The sequence below is a fragment of the Lathamus discolor genome, chromosome 3 (genome assembly GCF_037157495.1).
Source record: "Lathamus discolor isolate bLatDis1 chromosome 3, bLatDis1.hap1, whole genome shotgun sequence".
In the NCBI taxonomy this organism is placed as follows: domain Eukaryota; kingdom Metazoa; phylum Chordata; class Aves; order Psittaciformes; family Psittacidae; genus Lathamus; species Lathamus discolor.
Genome location: NC_088886.1, coordinates 108966103 through 108985666, shown reverse-complemented (window position 1 = coordinate 108985666; position 19564 = coordinate 108966103). Strand labels below are relative to the sequence as shown.

Here is a 19564-nt window from a genome sequence, read left to right as displayed (position 1 = left end):
TTTCATTTTGTTTGGTATTCATATGTCCATTTCTTTACCTACCAACTTAATAGCATTCCTGTACCTACTCAATAGCTCTTAGCCCTCACTGTTGCTTTGAATATTTTCTAAAGTCTTCCTATGCTTATGCAGTCTCTACTGGTAACACCAGAGCTTCCATTCCCAACGGCACAAGAACAGTTTCAGTAACCTTGGTTGCTTAATCAACTAGAAATGTAGTTACTCCATGAACGTATGTGCAGCAGTCTTTTCCTTCCCCTTCTTGGAACTTTCACCTGTGTGGCAAAAATGCTTAATCATCTCTACGAAAAACCAGACACCTATTTGTTTCTATGTGTGACTAATCCTGGCAGCCTTTGCTTTGGAAAGCTCTAGCACTAGCACTCCATGTTCTGCAAGAGAGAACTTGAAATTTAGCACAGGAATAGGAATGAGACAAGTGCACACACTTGGACAAGTTTTGGCACAGCCTTTAGAAATCCTCCTGCTGAGATCTGGAAAAAAGCTGCAAGAGCTTTAGTGATGCCTGTCTATAAACCTAGAGGGAGAAGAGCTGAGGCAGGATGAGGAGACCAAGACAGAAATGGATGCAAGGCAGTTTGCAAGAGGCAACAGTTAGCAACCCCTCCTGTAATTTTGGATATGCAGGCATATGGCCATCAGCAATAACACAAGATATTCTGCCCACAGTTTGCCCACCCAGAAGTCATTTTCTGTGGGTTACTGAGGTCCACCAAGGCTTCTCCAGTCTTATGATCCAGGGCCTGATACCTCCTCACTTTACCTCTCTGCTCATGGCTTTTTCCACACTTTCCAATGAGAAGGCAAGTTCCTTCATCAAATGCCTGCTTCCACTTTTGACTCTTTAAAAAAATTAAATTCTTAAAAGTGTAATGAGGAAGATGATCTCAAAATAGGCATAGGGAAAGAGAGAACAAGATATATTTGACATACATTTGAATTTTTAAAATGCTTTAGAACTGCATAAAAGTTACATGCTGAGAGATAAGACTGCACATAAAACCATTCCAGACTAAAATGCCATTTTTAAATTTAGAGATCAATTGAAGCACTTTCAGACAAATCGACATTATAATTTAAAACATACCCACAACAAAACAGTCTCATTTGCTTAAGCTGGCTAGGTTTTAAACTCACTAATATATCACAGGCCAAGCTGAAACATCCAGAATATATGCAAGAGAAACAGTGAGGGATTTAGCCTTGTCAATGATGAGATATCAGCTGCACCAGACCACCAAAACTAGACTAAAATAATAAAAATAATATAACTCAGATAACAAGGATATGTGCTTTACTTTCCAATTCAAGAAGCCCAAGAGCAGCATTTGGAAAAACAGCATTTGATAATTTCAAATTATTAACAGGTTCTTCTTGGACAATGGATATTTTATCTCGCACTGCTACCATTACCATTAAACTGACTCCTCCAATCAAATTAATCAATTGAACAGAAGCAAGTTATATAAGGAAATGAAAAAGTATAAGAAAACTAAAAATGAAACATGCAATCCGTTACATTTTTATTCTATATAAACTGTACTGTACGCATCCTGAAGTAGGCTGCTCAAACTAAAAGGTATCAATGCAACAAGATCAGCTGCAAACTGCTGAAACATTTAGGGATAATTTAAAGCTGTTTTGAATCAAATAGGCTGATGTGCCTTGACACAAAACTAAAGGTACTTTCATATTGTTTTGAAATAGATAACGCAAGTACCTTTTTCATTTAAATTTAAATTAGAACTATGAAAACATCTTCACAAAGACACAGCCATTAAGTATGTTAATACATTTGTAAAAGCGTGTGCAGGATTGTTTCAGAAGGTATACGTATACTTTTTATGAAAAATGATTACTAAAAAAAAATTATAATCAAAACATGCTTTGATCAATAGCAGTAATAACTATGATCATTACACACGGATATTTCTTTCTTTCCTGAGCCTTTTTTTTTTGTTCTTATTGTTTTGTTTGTGTTTTGGGGGTTTTGTTGTTGGGTTTTTTTGATTGGTTGATTGTGGGGTTTTTTCTTATTGTTTGTTTGTTTTGTTTCTCTTATTACCACAAAGAGTTCATAAACTGAGGTGATGCTGCTTTGATGATTCACAACTCCTTCAGCTGTCACCTGCCTGCACTAAGGTGCTCCTGGGAGTCAGTAGCCAGGGCCTCTACACAGGCAGAAGTAAATATTACCAGCTGCTGTAAAAGATAAAACCATATGGAAAGGAAGAGCCCCCAAACTTTTGTTTGGATTCAAAGGCGAGCTTCCCACCCAAAGAGTTCCTATGTTTATTAGCCTATGTGAAATGAACTAACAAAAGAGTAACAAACGAGACAAAACTACATCTTTAGAATTTATTATTGCATTCAAAGACAGCAATTCTACCCTTAATTCACATGAAAGGCTAAGTTATTAAGACATACACAAAGACTGTTAAAAAATAAAAATAATTAAAAAAACAAAAAGGAAAAAAAGAAAAAGGATGAGCATCATGAAACTACTTATTACTCCAGACAAAATAGGATACATTACAGTGCCTTGGGCAATAGTCCACTAAAAAAAAAATGGAGTGTGCATTTACATTGATATTTCAGTTTGCCAGTTTGTGCTGGCATTTCTTAAGTAGACACAGTTAACTTACTTTTACCCAATACATGCGTTACTAACACGGCTGTAAAAATCCATCCTAAATCACAGTCATACCGAATCAGTTGACATTCTTGTAAAATAATTTTCCAACACATAGTAAACCCTGTGTTTGCTACAATTGTCTTAGAAGCGATAAGGCACTCATATACACATATACGATCTGCTCCATGGGTGCATGACATGTGTAAGATGACTAATGCTGAACAGGTACACATTTTCTGTAAGGAATTCAATAAGTTGTCTAATATTGAAAGATCTGAAATATCTCCCCAGGCATTTTTCTCTGAAAACATAAGAATATATATTCGATTGTGAAAAGACCATAACTAAATACTAGATTATCTAATTTATTCAGATTCAGCAGATTATAATATTTATTAACGTTAGGGGAGAGCTTAAGAAAAATGTTTTTATATGATGTCAAGTAAGTATTTTGATCTGAATCAAGTCAGCTGCCAGCTTTGCAACAGAGATTGCTTCCAACACTACAAGACAGACAACATGACGTCACTCAACTGGCAACAGATTATAAAAAGTCATCTTTTCATCCTACATTTTGAAGCACTTCTCTTTTTTTTTTCTTCTCAATCTTGACATTTACTGTGTCACAGTGAACTTCTCCCACCTCCTTACCCCATACCACCATGTGCATTTGCCATCAATAACTGCATGCAGACCTAGTTGTCCAGTTCCCTTGCCCACCCATTTTCCCAGCTGACAGCAATCACTGTTTCCCTGCTGCTGCTTCCAGACAATCACACCATGGTGCCTTGCACTGACTTTGTGTCAAGTGGCATGCACTGCTACTCCCAAGGAACACCAGTGTCTTTACTAACTGGTTCAACTATAAAAATTGAGGCCAGGGACTTGTATGCTCGAGAACTCCCCACTTTACCCAAGCTGTGGGCCTGAATCATAGAATCAGCTAGGTTGGAAAAGACCTCTAAGATCATTAAATCAATCATTCCTCCAGGACTGCCAAGTCCACCACTAAACCATGTCACTAGGGGCCTCATCTACAGTTTTTGCACACTGTGGGACAGGGATTCCACCACTGCCCTGGGCAGCCTGTTCCAATAACTGACTACCTTTTTGGTAAAGAAATCTTTCCTAATTTTCAGCCTAAACCTCCCCTGGTGCAGCCTGAGACCATTACCTCTTGTCCTATCACTTGTTACTTGGGAAAAGAGATCGACCCCCACCTCACTACAACCTCCTTTCAGGTAGCTGTGGAGAGCAATAAGGTTCCTCCTGAGTCTTCTCCAGACTAAACAACCCCAGTTCCTTCAGCCATTCCTCATAAGACTTGTGCTCCAGACCCTTCCCCAGCTTTGTTGCCCTTCTCTGAACCCACTCCAGCAATTCAATATCTCTCTTGTAGTGAGGGGCCCAGAACCGAACACTGGATTCGAGGTGTGTTCTCTCCAGTGCCAAGTACAGGGGGATGATCACTGCCCTGGTCCTGCTGGCTGCACTATTGCTGATACAGGCAAGATTCTGTTGAACTTCTTGGCTACCTTGACACACTGATGCCTCATGTTTAGCTGGTCGTCGGTCAACACCCCAATACACACAATCATCCAAATTTCTAGCCTAGGAATTGAAGTCTTCACTGATTAAGTGGTTCAATGATTTTCAAGAAAATAAGATTCAGATTCTCTGTCCCTCTGCTGACAGGTTAAAATATATAAATAGAGTTTAGCAAACTGGATTAAATCACTGAAACACACAGGCTTTTTCTTGTGTTTGACAATTTGTAATCTTTATTACTGCTCTGAACAAAACTAAGGAAGATGCATATAATGCTTTGCAATGCCCAAATTGTATGAACATACAATACATTCATTTCTTTTCCTACCTTTTTTTTTTGTGCATAGCATGCTATTTTCTAGGAAGTGCTGAGAACTGTAGAGTATTTCATAGTAATAACTTTTCGTGACACAAAATATTCCAAAGAAAACAGTGGATCACATTTAACCATCAGCTTTTCTTGTGTTTCTCTCACAGTATAAAGCAATACAGCTACATCTATTTTCTCAGAACAAGGTGGTCAATATCACAATTAGTTAACATAAGATATTTCACGCTAGCTTTTTACATCCTGAAAAGTACTATTTTTATAGCCTTCCCAGTTAGTGAGCTCTAACTGTAGCCAGTGGACTCCAAACAAAGCCTAGGGGCCTTCAATGCACATCATGCTCATTGCTTAGCTGATGAATTTACTGATAAAGGCGGTGGAACTCTCATCCCTATGCAAATAAGGCAAGAAGCTTTTCAGTAGATAGATATTAGTAAAACAACATAAATTACCCTATGCTGACAACCAGAACCCCTTCAAAGGGAGCTCTAAAATATTAAACCAACAAAGTTTTAGATGAATTGAAGAATCATTATGGTTACACTGTCTGTCTTTGTGCTCTCCTGAAGAAACGTGTGAGGTTAGAATACAAGCTGTAAATTGGAAATTGTCTAAGTTATAGCCATGCTGTGCAGAAATGCATGTACTATTGCCAACACACAGTTCTAAAACAGCAGGAAGAATTGCAAAACCATTCCAATAACATCTTTTGCTGCTGCTTCAGATGCTATGCCAGTACAAGGGCTGTGACAAAACACTAATGAGCATAAATCTATCATAAAGTACTTACATGTCAATAAAATGCACAAAATATTTCAACGACATTCTCCAACCACAAGTGAAACCAAAAAGTAAGAAATAGACTAGAAAAGATCTCACCATTCTCCCCCTCTTCATGCCTTCCTTTTGATAGCTACAAGTGCCTAGAGATGCTCCCTTTGATCAGTGAGGAAAGACAGGGAGAGGCAGTGCGTCACATCAGGAGAATTTCCTATGCTACTCTTTTAGGGCTAACATGATACTAAGACATATACAAATATAGGGTAAATTGGATCTTCTGACCCTCCTCTGGCACAACACAGAATCCTGAATTTTTGGCTAAGATCTCAACTGAAAGCCAATATAGAAAGACAGGAAGAAAACCCCAAGCACAGATTTAAAACACACTGTGAACCTGAAAGAAGCTAGAGAATAAAGCCTCTGCAGAAAATTGTTCTGATCAAACTGTCACAGGTGCTAAACAAATTTATATGGCAAAAGTTCTGACTTGAAACTGCTCCCTGAGTAAGGGCAAGCCTATATGAGGAAACCAAGTCCATTAAAATCTACATTGCTTAACTCTAGAGATTTGCAGCCAACTCACCTAATCCATACTTTTTAGTGGTTTGCAACACTATGTATATCTGACGATTTGTGCTCTGTTAAAATAATACTTCTTACCACCAGATGATGTAGAGTCCGACCAGACAGGGTAGAACGTCCACACTTGGTATGTAAATGAAATATGAACTGTATTCCTGGATTCACAGTGTAGCAAATTCAGTATTTTGGGTGAAAGGTCATTTTTTTCAATACCACTAGTAAAACAGGAACTATGGTATAACAGTCCATCCTTAGGGGAATGTCAACTAGCTATTAACAGCAGAGAGTAAAACTGGTATTATGAAATCATACATATATGGAGAAAGTAATTATAATGAGGGGGGGTGATTTACAAGTTTAAAATAATTCTAGCTATTTATCTTTAGGAAGTTCACCTTCCTTTCTAAAAGCTGATAAAAAAGAACAGTGAATAATTTATGCAGTTGATGTGTGTGAACTAACCTCTCACATTTTCTCTGGGGGTACAAAAAATGTTTTACTAACTGATGGTGAAAACTAAGACATGCGATTGATTACTAAAAAGGGACCTAACTTTCTAAATTCAGCACTGTACTTGTCAAATAGCTTTTAGCACCTTTGTTGTTCAATATAGTCCATGGTTTCTGTGTTCTTAGTTTTATGTTGTGTTCAATGTTTATGCAGTTTACTAAAATGAAAACTGGAAAATTCAAATATCCTGACAGATCATGTTAATAACAGAGTAAGCTGTCAAAACACACAATTACTTTCATTTATTTGTAAAAACAAGCCAGATTTGAGGAGGAAAAATATTTTGAAAGAGCATCAAGATAGCATAATGAATCAGAGAACAGAGGAAAATACAGACTATTTTTATCAGTGATGTCGTCCATGAACAGCAGGTCCAAAAAAGAACTGAATATCATCGGGATCTGATCACAGTGCTTACTAAATTGTTTTTTCTGTATCTGACATGCTGTATAAGAAATGTCTCCAACAGAGTAACTGTGCTGGAGACTAAACAAAATGCATTATGCAATGGGCCTCCTGCCTCGGCATGCAGGCATAACCTGTTCTGCAATTCAACAAAAAACAAGAATTCAATCTGGAGGTTCTATTTGTTCCAATGTGATGACTGTGATTAAAGAACAAACACATTTCTTTTTTGACATTTCCCTTTTTTTCCATACAAACTATGAAGTGTATCTCCTTGATTATCTTTCAAATCCTTGATAGTAGGTTTCTTATCTGTTCAGGATTCAGAATGAAGCAAGAAAATGGCTGCAGAAATGCAAGTTGCAAAACTCAAGACAAACATGCCTATTTCTTTGAACTGTGCTTTGGTAGAGCCAAGTTCTCACCTAGAGGGACAAACAAGTTCAGAAGTCTCAAAGGAGAGGAAATTTTGGAATTACTGAATCTTCAGCCAAGCAGCATTTCCATTCATCAGGCTGATACAGGAACTGAACATCTGTGGTTAGCAAAATACCCCTATGGTCCACCACTGTCAGCTTTGAGAAGAAATATTTATATATTCTTTACAGATTTTGGAGGGTTTTTGGTTTTGCTTGCAACTATATGGGCACTTCCCTAGTTTAGGCATGGGAATGTCAGCTGTAACTACCTCACACCTGACTTTCTCCAAACTGTCCTTTTCTCATTAGTCTCCTGTCAAGAGAAAATTTTAGGCAGAGGTTTCGTGCTCAGAGCCAGCTACAAATTCTGTATCACCGTTATCATAACCACTTTATTACTCTGCTTTAATGGTTACATTAACAGTGGCATTAATGTAAGTGAAGGTTATAGAGGAAAAATGGTTTTACTAGGTGCATTTTCAACATATTTGTGCATTTGTGTAGAGATATATGTGTACACGTACACATACAACCTGCAATGCTCACATACTTTATGTTTAAACTTGTCCTCACATCTTTTTACATTATAGTGAAAATTTTATGTTTAAATGTTTTTCTTCTCTAATCCCAACACTCTTCCAGAGCAAAAAGCAGGAATTGTTTACAAAGCTAATTGCTACCTGCCTAGAAATATGAGCTGCTTTAAACTTCAGCACTGCTGTAGTTGACAGAGGTATTGATGCAGAGCCAAATGCAAACTAAGCACATTTTCTTTTTTCAGAAGAGGGCGTTGCAGTTCACCATTAATTTTCTTATGCTCTAGAGGAAAGACTGCTAGGATTTTAAGCAAGGTTTTCTACAGAAATGTATTCCTGCCCCTTCCCTACTCTACACTGCCTTGTGCAGCCCACAGCTGGAGGCAGGGAAATGCTATTTAGCATGGCACAAGGCATTCTTCTTTCTGGCTTCTTCACATTTTAGACAGGGGGCCAGGACAATGGGAAAAAAAAACTAAGCTGCTGGGCTCCTTTGGCAGCTCCTGCCCCAATGTGATGAAGCAGCTCCACTGTGGGTGCTCCATCAAGATGGATGGCACAGCTGGGAGGGCTGCTGACCCCTTAAGGGCAAACACTGCCTTGGGAACACAAGAACAAAAAGTGGAACAAGAGCACATCTGTATCATAAGAGTGCAGTGGACCAAGGGGACTCCTAAGTTATCCTTAGAAGACCAGCGACAACTGAAAAAAAACCAACAGGTGATGCAGTCCAAGGTGAGCTCTGAGTTGCCACAGCTACATTGCTAATCAAGAGCCATACCATGAAAGGGGAAGCAGCACTCAGAGCGACTCCAAGGGTTAGCACTCCTGCCTCAGAGAATAAACTCCTTCTACTACTCAATCTCCCATAACTTGCAAGTGTACTTGCACATGAATCACTATTTGATTAATTGAAGAGCTATTATAATCTGGACCCTTTGCATTGTGACGAGCTGAAAAGAGAAATCTTTCTTTGTGACCCTTAGTGAACAGCTAGTTTATAGTTTAATGGGATAGCCTAGTTATTGAAATTATAATTATCTCTACAAGGATCAGTGTTACAACATAGATGAGAATTCTTCTGAAATGAAGTTTATTGATACAGAATCGCTGAAAAATTATTTTGTCTAAATGTCAACATTTAAAACCATTAGATGCTTCTAAATGACATTTAAGGATCAAATAAATTAATACATATGCTTCCTCTTTGACAACAGCTACACTTTAGGATGTAACAAACACAGTTCTATGAAACAGAAAAAAGAAGTGCATAGTCTGAAAGTGGCTGTTTTGTCATGGCAAATATCCAAGACAGCAATTAAATCACATAAGTAGTCGATTGCATGTTCAAGATGCAGACCAGAGCTCAGAATGAGACAGAGATGTTACTTTCTCAGGCACTCTTTCCTCTCCTGAAGCTCTAGTTTTCGAGGAGTGAAAGGTTCTACCATTTCATATTCAAAATTCTTTAATGGCCTTACAGAAAGCAAGACAGTTTCAAATCCCTGGTTGTGAAATACCTTGTAAAAGTGATGAATCATACTTTCCTACTGTCCTCCTGTAATTATTTTTGTAAGCTTTGTGATCTCACACATCATGAATAAATCTTTGCTCTGAGGCTGCTGTTGTTCTTTTAAACTAACTTTAAAGTGAAAACCAGAGAATGAACAAATAATACAATAGGATGAAGCAGCAAGATCTCTTCAGCAAGGTGTTTGGCACTTTTTGTATTTCATTAATTCAAAAGATTTTTGGCATCAGTTCTGCCACACAACAAGAAGGTGGGTTTATGCTACTGAACCTGTATTACTGCACACATTAAACCCAAACAGGCATCCTGGAGACCTGTGTCGAACATTTTGTGCATTTGACTTATGTGGCTGATGTGACAGACTAAAGTTTGAACCAAAGCAGATTGTCTTCATTTCTGAAAGCAAACGATTTCTAATTACAGCTCCAGTTACTTCTTCCAAGCAAAATTAGGACCCTTTTTCTTCTTAGCTTCTGACAAAGCTATAAGAATTCAGTATTTTCCTATTAGCAGTCCCAATAAGTTACTATCCATGATGATAAATATCAAGCAATTAATGGAACATTTCAGTTTTTGGAGAAAAAGAAAAAAAAGAAAATTGTGTAAATGATAAAATCAGTCATTTTTACCAGTTTATTCCCCTCTTACTCTTGATAACTAAAGGAATCAGATCTGATATGAAGTCTCTAAAATTTCAATTTACAACTTGATAAATACCTAGAAAATGCCACCATCAGCCAAATACCCAGATAGACTGGATCTCTGGTGAACTACCAGTGTCCTTGCTCCTCCTTCCAAGGCAAGGCAGCCACATAGCCAGTCTGTATCATGGGCCACTTGACAACACAGTTCTAGCAATAAACCAAATCTGTTTCTCTCAACCCAAACACAACCTTCAAAGATGATTGACAATTATGTTTTTCTTTTCTTAGTTCAGTTTTTGAGTATGTATCATCCAAAACATTTTAGTTTTCAGTCAAGCTTGATCCTTTTTCCCTTAAAACCTCCATTTGTCCATTTTAAGAAAGATTAGTATTAGTGAGAATCTAAAGCATATAAATTATGCTCAATGAATTATTTTCACATTACTAAAAATGTCTGTGTTTTCCTGTTCTGTCTTTCAAGAAAATCCACTATTCTCCCTGCCTTTTGTGCTATGTAGCGCATCCACAAGGCAAGGTCTTCACCATAGCAATCCCACACTTATAGCAAGTTTCCTGTACTCAAAGCAAACTGTGACTTTATTCACTTGATTCCTACCCAGAGATACAATCTCTGTTTCTGAAATGCAACTTGGCTAAAATCACCAGCAGGAAAGTATCTCTCAGACTATATTCACTTCTTCTGCAGCCTTGCTATAATTTTCTCAACCAGAAAGAGTGTTTTCAATAATTGAAACATCTGGTTTCTATAAATATTCATTACATTTTATAATTGAAAAGCACAGTTTTGTCTGTTCTTGAACTGAAAAGCAGTCAACTTCTCCTTTATTTACAGCTATATTTAAAATCTTAGATATTAAACAGTGACTGTCCCACCTGTTCAATACATCAAGCAAGTGAAGTGCTTGCTTGCCTGCTAAGAGAGATTACATAAAAACAATTCTTAGGTTCATGTATTAACATATTAAAATTACTGAGAATTTACTGATAATTATTTTTAGTTAGCCATACTGTCTTGGTACACTCCCAAATACATAAAAATTAATTACCTGAAACATCATATCTTTGTAATTTCAACCTTTTCATGCTTCAGTACTTTTCGGTGACATTTCTTTTTTTAAAAAAGGCTCTGCTTATCAAGACATTGCATATGGGAGACAGCCAATCAATCACAAAAATGGAAAAGATAGGGAAAGTCATAACAGAAGCCTTAAAACACCTTTTATGACTCCTTATCATGCACTAGTGGATAATCAATAGCTTATCAAAGCAGCCCATTCGACTTTGCTGGAAGAGTCATTTCCATACCGTTAATTCAAAATCACCAAGTGAGGTTATAAAAAAGCCTACACTACTAAATCTACTGTGAATGATACTGCTTGTTTAACATTGTCCATTATCTTGAACTTAATATCAATCTGATGACCTCTGTATGGCTGCAACTAAAGAAAAAAAGGTACACCCCTCTCCCCCCCCCAAAAAAAAAAACAGCAAAAAACCAACAAAACCCCAAAACAACCAACGAGTTTATCCTTAAACTTTAAGAAGGGAACTGAATCCAAGAAGGGATTTTTTTATCACTTTTGAATTGTTTTCCAGCTTCCAAAGCAATTCAAGATTGTCTATAAGTTCATCATGCATCTATGTTTAAATTTTATTAGAAAAATTGCTGTCTGCTTCTCAGCTATACTGCAAATAACTTGGCCACAACAATTCACCTTTTTAAACAGAAAATACATTGACATAACTGCATACATATCATGAAAATCAATCTTCATTTTCCTTTTCCTAATCTGAGTTTCAGGTTTTACTTAAATTGCTAATGAAAAATTAATATCTGAAAATGGGTCAATTTGCTCATCTTTCGGCCAGTGTCAAAAGGAGTATTCAAAGCCTCAGACATTAGAGAGACTCCCTTCTAATTTACTGAACAAGCAACAACCCAAGAATGTATAGATACAACCACGATTTTTAAAGCACTTCTCTGGTTAGTTCTTGTAGTATGGCTGAAATGACACCATTGCCCTGTCTACCAAATAGTTTAGTAAATACACAGGAACTCATTCATCTTACAGCCCAACAGTTGACACCACATAGAATCAAAGAATCATAGAATAGTTAGGGTTGGAAAGGACCTCAAGATCATCTAGTTCCAACCCTCCTGCCATGGGCAGGGACACCTCACACTAAACCATTCCACACAAGGCTTCATCCAACCTGGCCTTGAACACCACCAGGGATGGAGCACTCACAACTTCCCTGGGCAACCCATTCCAGTATCTCACCACCCTAACAGGTAAGAATTTCCTCCTTATTTCCAACCTAAATTTCCCCTGTTTACGTTTGAACCCATTACCCCTTGTCCTGTCACTACAGTCCCTGATGAAGAGTCCCTCCTCAGCATCCCTATAGGCCCCCTTCAGATACTGGAAGGCTGCTATTAGGTCCCCACGCAGCCTTCTCTTCTCCAGGCTGAACAGTCCCAGCTTCCTCAGACTATCTTCACACGGGAGGTGCTCCAGTCCCCTGATCATCCTCATGGCCCTCCTCTGGACTTGTTCCAGCAGTTCCATGTACTTTTTATGTTGAGGACACCAGAACTGCACACAATACTTCAGGTGAGGTCTCACAAGAGCAGAGTAGAGGGGCATGATCACCTCTTTCGACCTGCTGGTCACACTCCTTTTAATGCAGCCCAGGATACGGTTGGCTTTCTGGGCTGCGAGTGCACACTGCCGGCTCACTGTTGGTGAGCACAAGGTCAAGCATGGCACCTCTCCTTGTCGGCTCCTCTATTACTTGCAGAAGGAAGTTGTCTTCCACACAATCGAGGAACCTCCTGGATTGCTTGTGCCGTGCAGTGCCATCGTTCCAACAGAATATGAGTTTATACAGAAAGCTGGACAACATACGTCTACACTCAAAACCAAAAAAGTTAACAGCCTAGACTACAATGTATGAGAGGCCTGATTTTCTGTGTTCTGGAGCTACTACATTTGTTAGAGAATGGCTACAGAAATGATAAACAAAATAAAAGCTTTTACCCTTAGTCATTTATTTATTGACAGTATAGAAACTCTGAAATAATAGCTGTTGATCTTCTCAACTAAACATTCATTTAAAAAAAAAGCATATTTAAGACCTGAAACCAAGCGATAGAAAGAACACATGGGTTTATCATTGGTAAATGTAAGAGGGATCCTCAGGCAACAGAAATGTAATTAAAGTCAAAGATAAACACAGAACAGTTAATAAGGAATTTGTTGCATTCCCTTGTATTTATTCCTGAGAAACACATATCTGAAATCAACGCTAAGATCAGTTTTTTAAGTGGGAAGGTGTCATGGTTTAAACAAAGTCAGCCATAAATCACACAGTCACTCTCTCACTCCCCCCCTTCTTGCCCTCCCCCTACTCCCAGAGAAATGGAGAGGAGAACTGAAAAGAATGCAACTCCCACAGGTTGCTGAGACTAAGAACAGTTTAGTAATTAAGGTATAACACAAATCACTACTGCTACCACCAATAATAATAATGATAAGGGAAATAACAAGGAACGAGAATACAACACCTCACCACCAGCCGACCGGTAACTCTCCCCATCTGACCAAGCACTGACCGATACCTCATCCAACCCCGCAGTGCCCTAGCCCTTCCAGGTAACTCTCAGCTACCATCCTGGGCATGACATGCTGTGGTATGGAATACCTCTTTGGTCAGTTTGGGTCAGGTGTCCTGTCTCTGCTTCTTCCCAGCTTCCCCTCCTCCCTGGCAGAGCATGAGGCTCAGAAAGTCCTTGGTCAGCCTAAATATTTGAGCAGTAACTAAAAACATCAGTGTTATCTGCTCTGTTCCCAGGCCAAAAGTCAAAACCACAGCGCTGCACCAGCTACTAAGAAGGAGAAAAATGAGTGCTGCTGCTGAACCCAGGACAGAAGGGATAAAGAAACAGATGGGGTGGGGTGGGGGAAACAACAAAAACTTCTACACGAGAGAGACACAGAACAAATGTACTAGGTTACGCATCACAAAGTGTCTCTATAAACAGCCAGCCTACTTCCTAGAGCGTGCCAGCATACTTCCAATTTCAACATGAGTCTCAAAGTCAGGTACCATTGCAGAGCTAGACTCTGCCTAGTCAAAATGCAGTCACTTCTTTCCCTACTGAAAATATTTGCATAAAGAGAAGCACGTAGTTCTCCTAATGATGAAAGCTCTGTTTTCTCAGGAAGCCACAAATACAATCCACACTTTAAGCATTCAATTATGCCAGCAGACATAATTGTGCTCAATCATGGTCTAATTCCAGGATGAAGCATAAATACCATCCCCTACAAGAGCATTTAGCATCAGTCTCCAAAATTGGACAGCACCTATTTTGCTGAGAAAGGAATAATTAAAAACACATTAAATCTCAAATAATTTCCTGATGTTTGATGCAACTAAATCACAGGCAGCACTCATAAAACTATACTAGACAGAGTAACCAAAGGCTCCAGTAGAAGATTCCAAATCTTAATAAAAATAAAGCAAAGAAAGAAAAGACATATTGAGATATGTTAGTTTCAGAAACTAACAACTTCCTAAATTGCCCATGAATATCTTAATTTTTAAATATATCATATCTAACCAGCTTGACTGTTAGTAGTGGTTAATTCACCTCTATGCACATTTGACTTTAAGCAGTCATGCTTATAAGAAAAAGCAAGAAAGAAACCACTTTCATCAGAGGTATTTCTGCTATTCTATGGGATTTTGCTCTTCCCACAGGTGAAAGAGGAAGCTTCCTTGTATGTTGGAAGGTTTCACTGAAGTTGATTTAATCACAAAAATGCCACAAAAATCTTACTTAGCATCTGTAAAAGCATCTGTATGGACGCTTGGCAAGTTCCTCTTAAACCTCAATAAAGGTTATTTGGTTTTAGCTTGCACGGTAGATGCCTGGATAAAGTGTCTTTTGTGGATATGTATTTCCCACAACATACATAAAAACCACTAAAAAAAAATCCCAGAACATTTTGATTACTATCCTTGACTAATAAGTGCTGTTATAGCTAAAATGGGGAGATGCTGTTTCCAGAAGTTTCAGATTTTACTTATTTTGCAGCAAGTTTTATATTAACATTTATCTATGAGAAAATTTCCATGAGGATTTATGTTCGGAAGGAATTGGGATCTGTACTGTCAGATAGCATGGAGGCGCAATGAAATTATGTCAGAAAGAATTGTTTAGTGCTTGTAATCCTCAAGCCCACAGGTAATGAAAAACCAGCACATCCTCTGCAATGTTGATTAGCTATAAAGCACAGAACTGACTTGTATACAGCTGATAAAACCTAGTAACTAATGAAGTATCCTGTGTTTTCCAAACCAGCCCCACCCACTGATCCAATTACTTCAGTCCTCCACCAAATTCCTTTTTAATTCTCCATCACAATAAAACTAGTATTTCCTGTGCTGCTGGTTCCCTCCTACAGCATTTCCATTCCTCACACACACAGAATAACCCATTTACTCTGCATCTCACAGTCTCCCTTCTGCAACAGGTGATGGTGCCCAAAAGGTACCATAAAGGGTCAGTCCCCAATACTCAAAACAATAAATGCAAAGAACTGCTAAACAGCAATACACCAGAGAATGTGGTATGAAAGTTATTTTACTGCAGCCAGTTACAGGACATCACTTTATGATGCTGAGCTAGAATGCTGCAGGGGAATGTGAAATAGCTTGGAGAAAACCTGTTGTGATTGCCATTAGAGTTTCAGCAAGAAATGAAAAGATAAAATGTGAGTTTTTTGTCATTTTTGACGTAACTATCAGTCTGATACAAAACACATTTTCACCACTAACTGCGAACTCTACAAGCAATTCTGGATTACGAGTAAGATGCACTTCCTGACAAGATACCCTGAGGATTTGATGCATTTACAGCGACTTGGTGCTGCTGCGCAGGACAGTATCCATGAATACAGACTAAACAGCTGGTTAGGACAACAGGACATCAACCGCATTGTGCTCTACCAGACAGACAGCACTCTCATGCCCTGGACCCAGCGCTGCATCTGGCAGGCGGACTGCATCATGATTGTGGGGCTGGGAGACTAGGAGCCGACTGCTCGAGAGCTGGAAAGGATGCTGGGGAACACTGTAGTCCGAGCCCAGAAGAAACTGATGCTGCTTCATAAGAAGGATGGGCCTTTCCCTTCCCAAACTGTGGAATGGCTCAACACGTGGAGCTGGTGGTCTGGTCATCTTCATCTCCATTGTCCATGTAGAGTCTTTTCCAAAAGAAGCCTTTCATCGACTCCCTATGCAGGGTCTCCAGGGACCTCTAACAACGCCTATCTATTGTGGCTATCTAAGCCACAATTCTTAATATCATGGTGGTTGATAATGCTTTCCATATATGAAAAATCAATAAACTCTTTTTGTCCCCTGCATGAAGTATTCAAAACCTTCCTCAATGTTAGGGAAAAAAAAAAAAAGTTAAAAAAAGTTAAGTGTTCAGAAAAGACTGTGCTCAGTATTAAATATAGAATAATCTAAAATTTGCAATTAAAAATACTGTAACTCTTGATTTCTGTGACAGTAGAGCAACACTGTTCATTTCATCTTAGCATCAAAAGTCTGCAGTTTCCACAGTTTCAAAACCATGTTACAGGATGTGTGCGGTGCTCTTCAGGGAGGACTCACTCCCCCACTGCTCAAGCAGGGCTTTTACCCTGCAGGATTACAATTCTACCTCTTAAAAGTTCAGTTTTCTTTCCCTGAAGCAAAACTAATCTAACTAAAGAGGTCCTTCTTGCTAATCCAAGCTTGAAGGATTCTAAGGGTGCTCCCTGCTCTTCAGTGTCTTTATGTCTTTTATGACTTTGAATTCTGTCTTATAGTGGGCTTTGGTGTCTTTTTGCAGATAAATTTTGCAATGATTATTAGAGGACTCAAAACTCAGTAGATTTATTTCTTTCCCTCTTGGTCTAGGAACTTGAAAAGCAACTTACTCTATCACTGTCATAGACACTGAATCAGACTCAACAGGTAGCACTTCACAAGTAAATTACTGCCCAGAGAAGCAATATATAACCTAAGGTGTGGATTACAAACTGTTAACTTAGTTTTGTCTGGGCTTCAGTAGAGCCACTCATCTACCACAGTGTCGCGGTTTAAGCCCAGCCAGCAACCTAGAACCATGCAGCTGCTCGCTCACTCTCCCCGCTTGCTCCCCCACTCCCAGAAGGATGGGGAGGAGAATCAAAAGAATGTAACTCCCATGGGTTGAGATAAGAACAGTCCAGTAACTAAGGTATAATACAAATCACTGCTGCTACCGCCAATGATAATAATGGTAAGGGAAATAACAAGGGAAGAGAATACAACCGCTCACCACCCGCCAACTGATACCCAGCCTGACCTGAGCAGTGATCTGGGGCTTCTGGGTAACTGCCCCCAGTTTACATAGTGGGCATGACGTGCTGTGTTACAGAATATCTCTTTGGCTACTTTGGGCCTGATGTCCTGTCTCTGCTTCCTCCCAGCTTCCCCTCCTCCCTGGCAGAGCATGAGACTCAGAAAGTCCTTGGTCAGAGTAAACACTAGTGAGCAGCAACTAAAAACATCGGTGTTATCAGAGCTGTTCCCAGACCGAAAGTCAAAAACACAGCACTGCGCCAGCTACTAAGAAGGAGAAAAAGGACTGCTACGGCTGAACCTGGCACACACAGGATCAAGCATTCAGAAGAACTAATGTGCTACAAAAACACCCAAAGTTTGTTTACTCTGAACTATGATTTTCTGTGTCTTCTACTAAGTTGCAAGAGCACCTCACATGCATTTGATATCAGAGACACTAATGTTTCTATGATCTTAGCTGTGCTCCTAGAACTAATTAATTAGTTGCCATCATAGCAATTAATTACAGTAGCTCATTGGTGACACTGCAAAAGTGACACTTGTGAAACCAGGCAATCACCAATGAAGAACATCACATCTTGGGGCAAAACTCAGTCAGTTGCAGGCAGCACCCAGCTAACTGAGAAGGTACTATCACATCATTTCATTCTATATGCACACCCAGAGAGGACTATCAGATAACCTTCAGCTCTGCTTGGAAGATCTGCAGTTTTGGGAGAATTTACACTGTTTGTACAAATGGCAGAAATGCAAAAGAGGTTTTTACAAGTGTATAAATTCTAATTATACAACACTCTGCCCAGGCTGGAGCTGATTTAATATTATTAATACTGCCATGAGTCAGAACAACTCTCAGAAGGCATAGTATAAACCTTGGTATTGTTCTTCAGGAAAATAAATTGCTTCTCTGGTAACAAAGAGATCCGTTAATTTCACTGGCCTCTTCAACCTCTGCCCTTTAAAGACTGTAAACAAAACACATGCCATACAGATTCTTCATTCCCAATGTATCCAACTGCCTTAGTGCATTTAAGTGAAAGAAGCTTGGAAAAGAAATACGATTTTTACCTTAGCAAATTCATGGCCAGCTAATTGTGCAAGATGAAACAAAAATATTATACTTGCCAGTTACATTAAATGCTTTGCTTTAACGGCGAGCAGAGTATACATTTTGCCCTGTAAAGTAACTACTTTTTCAAGCCACTGCTTCCAAATAACTGATACTTCAACTTTGTCCTATATTTATTAATATTCTGTCTCATGTTCATTGAAAACTGGAAAAGCAAATAAAAATAAATGTTGGACTAAAAATAGTACCTTAACCTAGAGTGGCTGCCATTAAAAAAATAAACACAAAACAATCAAAGAAACCGATCAAAACCAGCAAAGAGCATTCTGTTCTACTTGCTACATACACACTGGAGGTTCAACACCTGCAGCGTAGTAAATTTTGATCTTTAGAAAAACCCCAACTAACTAGTTCAAGTAACTTCAGATAACTCATTCTGAGGAGTATATTGGTTACTATGAGCTTCTATATAATTTGAGATTGTACTACAATTCTTACAGCTTTACAGACTCAGATGGGTCTTGTCTATGTGATGCAATTCAATGGTTTCACATCATGCAGAAGTCTGCAACCTATCTCTGAGTGAGGTTCTCTGCCCAGGCTGCATTAACAGATTAGCACATCACAGGAGTCCACTGCTAGCCCCTGGCTATTCCAGACAGCTCAGGCTTCTCTGCACTTTATCACAGTGCTGATTGCAGAAAGAAACGTAATACATAAAATTACTAGCTCGATCTTTTTAGGTACCATCCATATCTTCTAACGGAATTACCATTTAGAAGTCAAGTAAATATCTGAGATACCAAGGTAAAACTTTGAGTTCAAACATCCTTCTTCCACTTACTTTTATCAAAACTGCTACAGTGCTACGAACAGATAAACAGCAAATAGCTGGTAGTTCATCAACAGAACCAGTTTCTCATTTCATAGATCAGATTTCTTAAGGTGCAGTTTGATGCAAAACAGACAAAAAGCAAAGAAAAACCCTCAATATCTGAACAGATTGTAGATTATGAAGTTAAATGAATACATTTTGCAACTCAGCACCTAAATCACAGATTTTTCCCACCCTAGACACCTTCTTTGGCAGACACTGTTTTCTCTTTCAGTGCAGCAAACTAAAGCAGG

The 19564-nt window shown here is 38.8% G+C and overlaps 1 protein-coding gene across 5 annotated transcripts in view; it reads right to left on the bottom strand.

Annotated features, from left to right (window-relative positions):
• Positions 1-19564, bottom strand: part of PCDH15 (protocadherin related 15) — a 464553-nt gene that overhangs the window by 227970 nt on the left and 217019 nt on the right. The gene's annotated exons all lie outside the window — the stretch shown is intronic.